This window comes from Ursus maritimus (assembly GCF_017311325.1).
Source record: "Ursus maritimus isolate PB19 chromosome X unlocalized genomic scaffold, ASM1731132v1 scaffold_X1, whole genome shotgun sequence".
Classification (NCBI taxonomy): domain Eukaryota; kingdom Metazoa; phylum Chordata; class Mammalia; order Carnivora; family Ursidae; genus Ursus; species Ursus maritimus.
Genome location: NW_024423319.1, coordinates 2,368,876 through 2,375,843, shown reverse-complemented (window position 1 = coordinate 2,375,843; position 6,968 = coordinate 2,368,876). Strand labels below are relative to the sequence as shown.

General features: G+C 59.9%; 1 protein-coding gene across 2 annotated transcripts in view; it reads left to right on the top strand.

Annotated features, from left to right (window-relative positions):
• Positions 1-6,835: 6,835 nt before the first annotated feature.
• BGN (biglycan) overlaps positions 6,836-6,968 on the top strand; it is a 16,660-nt gene continuing 16,527 nt past the window's right edge. The window contains exon 1 of one of the 2 annotated variants that reach the window (XM_040627054.1): positions 6,836-6,957. The gene's annotated coding sequence lies outside the window, so the exon portion shown is untranslated. The remainder of the gene's footprint in view (positions 6,958-6,968) is intronic. The other variant, XM_040627048.1, reaches the window with a different exon arrangement.

The window sequence follows — 6,968 nt, the reverse complement described above, 5'->3', positions numbered from 1 at the left end:
ATGCAGCCAAGCCCCGAGTCCCGAGTGGGTGTCTGCCACTAGGTTCCCCAGAAACCGACTAGGACTAGGAGGCAAGGATTAGCTCATAGGAAGTTTACTGGGAGGCTCTTGGGGCCACCACGTCGGGGAGGGGAGGATAAGAACAGGAGTAGCCCAGGGAGAAGCTGGCCTGTGACAGGTGATAGCCCAGCCAAGCCCCACAGGTGCTCTGGAGCTGAACCAGTCCTGAGTGGCGGTAAGGGGACTGGACCTCTGTCTAGCCCATCATCATTACACGGGGCTGCCCTGAAAAGAGTACAATTCTCTCATGAGGGCCAGGAGCTCAGGGCCGGGGTTGCCGGCAGCTAGAGCCCCGGGGCTTCTTCAGTCCTAGAGGGGAGATGGCTCAGGCAGCATGGCATGCCCCCAGTGGGACGCCCCCAGACAGAGCCTCAGCCAGGGCAGCCAGGGCAGTATACCTGATACCTGCTGGCAGGACGAAGGCCCCCCTTCACCACCACCACCACCCCCAGTTGCCCTGTAGCCACCCCTTCTTCACCCGTGTCCCTGCCCCCATATCCTCCACTCACTTGTGCCGGCATGGTGGTGGTCACTGGACCCTCTTCAGGACGGGCGCTGGCTCCATTGGAGCATACAGTCAGTAACCCCAAAGCGCTGGGCATCTGAGGGGTGACTACAGTTGGGTGGCAGGAAGGGAGGCACTCATCAGCCCTCAGACTGAGACAGGAGTGCTGAGGTGGTGGGGGCGGGGAGACTGAGGGTAAGGAGAGTGGGGACAAGTGGAGACCAGGAAGGAGACACATAAGCCAACAAGTTCAGTGGTAGAGAATGGGGACAGGGAGCAGAGGTGTACCCCTTAGGGCTGGACCGATGTCTCCTCCCCAGGACCTCAGTGGAAACTTGTACCTCTCCCACTCCTCCCAGCCACAGTCCTGGAGCCCTGCCCATCGGCTTCCAAATTCTTCTCCAACCTGCCTACTCTTTTCTATCCCCGGCACCCCCACGTAAGGGTCAGCCTCCTGCTCCTTCGCCAGGCTTCCTGCCTAGCTTTCTACATATCTGGCTCCAAGCCTGCTCCCTGCCTCATACCCCATGCGGCGGCAAGCTTGGCTCAAGCCCCCCACATCCAGGAGAAACAGGCTCAGGAAGGAGCAAAGGCTATGTCTAGCATGGTGTGCCGCAGGCCCTGCCACCCCCCAGCCCCTGCCCCTGTAGCAGTTGCCACCATGGCAGCCACGTAGGGCCGATCCAAGAGACACTGGCTGCCGGGCCCCCTCCCTGGTTCCTGCCCTCACCCACTGCCCCCACCAGAGCCTCCTAGGCCTGCAGGCAGCAGGAAGATGCAGGCACTGCTCCTGGGGGCTGGCCTCCCCCTGGGGGAAGACCACGGGCATCCCGAGGTGCTTCATAGCCTCCCTGTGTCTCACCGGTTTTGCGGGTAGCCCACAGATGCGTCCCTGTGGCACAGCCCCCTGTCCACCTTCCTTCATCTAGCCACACCCCAGACCATGCCTCTCTAAAGATAGCTAGACACAGGCCCGGCCTCTGTGGAGACCCCTTCGGGCCCTGAAATTACAGCCCTGGCGGCCTGGGGCAGAGAGCCGCTGTGTGATTATGTCCTCAGGGGAAGGTCAAAAAAAGCTCTGGCATAGAGAGTGCCAGCTTTCACTGGCCACACCTCGGCTATCGGCTGGGAAACTTCCAGATAGTGGAGGCTCAGCCCACTCTGCAGCAGCTCAGCTCCCTCTTGGGTCTGTTTGCACCCAGAGGGTCTCCCTGAGCACAGTTCGGTATGCTACCTCAGGGCTCCCCAGTGTTATGACTCCAGCCTCCAGGGACACTCCAGGTGGGAGGGGCTGCCCCCTGGTGACTATGGGCCTGGCTCCCCTACTGTCGCTGCCCCGCCACTGAGGGTGTGGAGATGGGGAGCGGATGAAGCCAGGAGGCTGTTGAGTGAGGCCCGCATGCGAGGCCGTGAACTTGGAGATCCTGGCTTGGCTTCGGGGGCCGCAGTGCCCAGGAGCCTCGAGGGCCCTCTCGGAGATCTCGGCTGAGTTCTGGGCAGGGTCGCTGGCTCAAGAAGTGACCCGTGTGCATGTATATGCTGTGACCCTGCTGGGCACTTGTCTTGGAGACTAGGGCGCAAGGGGGCTCCCTGGGGTGAGAGCACTTGCTTTGGGCTGGCTTGTAAGAGTCCTGTGTGAGCACTCCAGGGAAAGGCTGGAAGGCAACCCAGGGGCCGGGGGCAGAGCCACCTCCCTGCAGGAAGCCCTCTCTGCACCCCCATGTAGTACCCAGGGCTAGTACCCAAGCCTGTGTGCTTTCCTCTGTGGCGCTCATCATACTTGCTTGCCATCATGCTTCTCCAAGCACATCCTGGCTTCTGGTCCAGTAGCGCGTGTGCTCAGGGGGCGGAGAACAGTGAGGCTGACTGACTGAGTGCCCAGGGAAGGGACAGAGAGACAGATGGAAGATCTAAGGAGGGAGCGAGGAGCCAGGAAGAACAGACAGGAGGAGTGACGTGTAGAGGCAGAGAGGAAGGAGCAGGGCCGAGGCAGACACAGCACGGCAGGGAGGCCGGGAAGGCCCCAGAAGGGGGCTGGCAGAGGGCCCCTGGAACTCAGGGCCATGATGTTCTTTGCAGGCCCCAGAGGCTCATGGGACCAGCAATTGGGTGGGCTGGAGCTCAGGGGGAGCTCTCTCGACTGCTGTCACCTCGGCAGGGGCCCCTTTCAAGCCCTGCAGCATTGACCTGCTGGACCACCTCCCAGGCTTCCAGACTCTATCCTCCAGGGAGCCCCAGCAGAGGCAGGGTTTCATGCCCAAAGGGGAGCCGTGACTCGAAGCTTGCCTGCTGTGTGCCCTGCTTCTTTCCCGGGCCTCCCCCTCTAACTTTGAAGGCAGGGCACACACAGCTGTAAGCCAGCTGTTAGGGGACAGGCTGCAGCTGACTCCAGGTCCTTCACACACACAGGCATACAGGATGGCAATGGGTTTAGATTGGCCTGCCCCAGGAGCCCTCCCCCCCGCCCCCGCTGACAGCTGCTTTGCAGCCCTGCCTTCCCCTCCCTCCTCTAGGCTCCCTTCCTTGCTACACACGCCCTTGCCTTAGCACCCTTGCCCTCGCCAGCCCTCCTGTCTCCTGTTACCTCTGCCCTGCTACCTTCAAGCACCTTCCTCACACTCTAGGGCTCCAGGCTGGGTCCTGCGGAACAGGCCCGAACAGCGAGGTGAGGACCAGGGGCTCCGAGCAGGGATCCAGCAGTGGGGCCTAGAGCAGCAGGGTCAGCCAGCACTCTGTAGCCCTCTGGGGACAGTGTCCAGGCTCGAGCTTTGGCCGCCTGTCTGGTGGTGTCCCGGAGGTCCAGGGCATGCTGGGAGAGGGACCTCATCCCCCATGGGCTCATGCTGGCAGAGGCCAGGTTCTGCCTCTCACACACACACCCCCCCCCCGACCCCATGACTCGGCCAGCCCTGTCTACCACGTTTTCTTGCGGAGCTAAGACAGCTGTGCATGGGGGCCTCAGGAAATGCCGGCTCTTCCTTCCGGCCTTGCCCTCCAGGCCTGCCCTCCCCTGCCTCCTGCTGCCTCCTCCCAGCCTTGGGAAGCCGGAGGGCAGGGGGCCACAAGGACAGGCTGTGCCCAGCTGGGGTTCAGGTTGTTCCTGGGTTGCAGGGAAAGAGAAGGCTGGGGGGGGGAAGGGGAAGGGGAAGGCCCCGGGACTGAGGTGCTGCCGGCTGGTCTGGGAGTGGCCCCCAAATTAGAGGGCCAGGCCGGCCGAGTGACTCAGTGGGCCTTGGGCCGGGTGTGCAGTTATGCCTTATTGCAGACTGCAAACCACAGACACAAGAGCCTTCCAGGCGCAAGAACCGTATTTACGGAAATATTGCCCCAGATGCATCCCCCGACTGCAGGAAAGAGCTCCAGGGTGCATACTGTGCCCTGTGCAGGGTGTCACCCCATCGTCACCCCCAAGCTCCCTCCAGGAGCGTGCCTGGCCAACACCCAAGGCTGTGCACTGTGCAGGGGACACTGAGGCTGCCTCACCTCATTGTGGTGATACTCTTCCCCCTGCTGCTCCCACACCCTCTGCACCTTGCTGTGTGCTATTCCTTCCACTGCCAACATTTCTCTTCCCTCCTTGTTCTCTTGTCTACTCTAAGTCACCTGCTCCAGGTAGCCTTTCCGAGCCTCTGGTGCTGTGTGCGGCTCTGCGGAGGCGAGAAACAAGAGTGCTCCCGTCCCCTCCCCACAGGGCTCAGAGCTCAGCCACGGAGCCCCCAGAAGTGCCTTTCCCCAGCAGAGCTCCAGCCACCGTATTCGGGGCTCTTTTTGTGCCCGCTGGCACTCCTGGAGGCTGAGGACCTGGGTGATGGCTCCTGAGGTCCCAGCCTGAGAACAGTGCAGGGCTAGTGGAGGGTGGCCTTGGGACACAAGGCCAGGTGGGGCCTTAGATGCAGCTAAAGGCTCCTTGGGGCAATGGTCATGTCTTACATGGGTTTTTTTTTCCCCTTTTTAAAAAGAGCTTTATTAAGATAATTCACATACCATAAAATTCATCTATTTAAAATGTACAATTCAGGGTGCTTGGGTGGCTCAGTTGGTGAAGCGTCTGCCTTCGGCTCAGGTCATGATCTCAGGGTCCTGGAATCGAGTCCCGCAACAGGCTCCCCACTCAGCGGGGAGTCTGCCTCTCCCTCTGCCTGCCGATCCCCCTGCTTGTGGTCTCTCTCTGTGACAAATAAATAAATAAAATCTTTTTTAAAAATGTACAATTCAGTGGTTTTTAGTATGTTCAATGTGCAACATCACCATAGTCAACTTTAGAACACTTTCATCATCTGGAAAAGAAAACTGGTGTCTTCAGCTGTCACCCTCTAACCCTCCTTTACCCTCCGGACCTAAGAAACCACTGGTGCACTTTCTGTCCCTATAGGTTTGCCTATTCTGGATATTTCATGTGGAACCATACAATATGTCTTTTGTGATGGGCTCCTTTCACAGAGCACAATGTTTTATACGTGGCAGAGGCACTGTGACTGGGGACGCTGAAGCTCAGTGAGGCTACGTGGGCTTCTACGATACAGACTTTGTATTGCCAGAGACTTTTGAATATGTCTCCAATAAACAGTAAAAAAACACAAACGAACAAGCAGACAAATGACTCCCCTTGTCTGGAAGGGCATGTGTTCTCTCCAGTCTCTGGGTCCCAAGCATCTGTAGCCACCTCGCCCATGAAAACAAGAGCTCCCACCCCAGACCCAGTTTTTCCCACATCTCTCTTCTCCATGGCCTGGAAGCTTCTTGCAGGCAGGCACCACGGCTTGATCAGGCCACCATGTTTCTCGGGTCCTCGGCCAGGGGCCCTGAACTGATGCTGGTGCACATGGAAGGGGATCCGGGCCCAGCCACATCCCCAGGCAGAACCTTCTAGACCCCACCTGCATGTGGCCCTAGACAGCTGGCCCGGTGGGCAGAACCCGCAGGCCTCACCCCTGTTCTCCCTTCTTGGGCCCACTTCTACCACGCCTCCCTCAGCCTCTGCCTGTGGAGCTTGTCGTCTCTCCATGCAGTTTTCTCTTTTGATCTCAGGGGCATTCTGTCCTATCTTGTTGTTGCCTGCCTTTAGTTTCTTCCCTCTGTTTGCTTTGCAGACCTCAGCGCTGCTCCCCGCTTCGCTTCGCTTTCTAGCTCTATGGAAACCCTCCCCTTGCCTGTGGGAGTCTTCCTCAATGCCGTGTCAGCCCAGGACAGAGGCTGGCTGTGGCCTGGCTCCACTGCATGCTGGCTACACAGACCAGGGGAGGAAGGGGACCCCATTGGACTGTAGACACAGGTGGAGCTGGGGTCCTCTGGGCCCTCAGGAAGCAGCTGAGCTCCCAGTGATCACGCAGCGTTGTGGCTGATGATGGCCTCTTCCTGGGACGTTTGGCAGGCTGGCCCAATTCGCCCCTGTAAGTGGCCAGCACAGGGCTCAGCCCTGAGGAAGTGCCCACCCACAGAACATTCATCGCATCCTAGGGGACCGCATGGATTGAGCAAAGAAAGATGACTCACTCTTCCATTCTCAGCTTGTCTGGGCCTCAGGGAGGGCAAGCTAGGGAAGACCCCCAGAGTCTGTGACACCGTCCTGTCAGTCCCCAGCTGAGTCCCATCTTGAGTTCACAGGGAGAAGACCAGTCCTCTTTTTGAGGGGAAAAAAGACTGGAGTGGGGTGGGGGGCTGGGATGTCCAGAGTACCTGGGAGCCTGCATCAAGCCCTTCCAGAAATCCACAACGGCTGCCTCCCTGACTGCAGAGAACCACCTCCTTGTTCAGGCCCAGGCTGCTGGAGGTTCTGGGCAGACTCAGGACAGAATTCCAGGGGCCACTCACTGGACTAGCAGCCACAGGCCGCCTCCCCCACGCCTCCCTTCCCTTTCTGCTCTCTGCCTACAAGTGCCAGCAAGCCAGTTCCCGCCCCTCTCTGGGCCTCAGTGTCCCTATCTGGGCAGTGGAAAGTTTGACTATCTAAGGCTATGCCTGCCCAGAGACACCAAGGGTCCTTGTGTGAGTGAGAGTGTGTCCCTTCCCCATGCGCCTGGGGCGGGAAGGGGGTGGGGGGAAGCTAGCCCAGCCGTCTACAAGAAAATTGCTCCCTTTGAAGCTTCCAGGGGGGCCGGGAGGCCTGCCCCATCCCTCCCTTCTTCCCTCCCGCTCTCCTTCCCTCTCCGCCCCACCAGCCCCCTCCCTCTTTTCCTCCCTCCCCGCCCCCTCCTGCCGTTGTCCCCTCCCTGTCGGCCAGCCCGCCCAGCCTTTAGCCTCCCTCCCACCGCCTCCGTCTCCCTCTCTCCACAAACTGCCCAGGAGTGAGCAGCTGCTCTTGGAGGGCCCTACGAAGACGACAGACGCACTGACTGCCTGACACCCAAGCTTGCCAACTAGCCAGCCTGTGCCCAGCCGCTTGCCCTCCCCAGGTAGGGCCCCC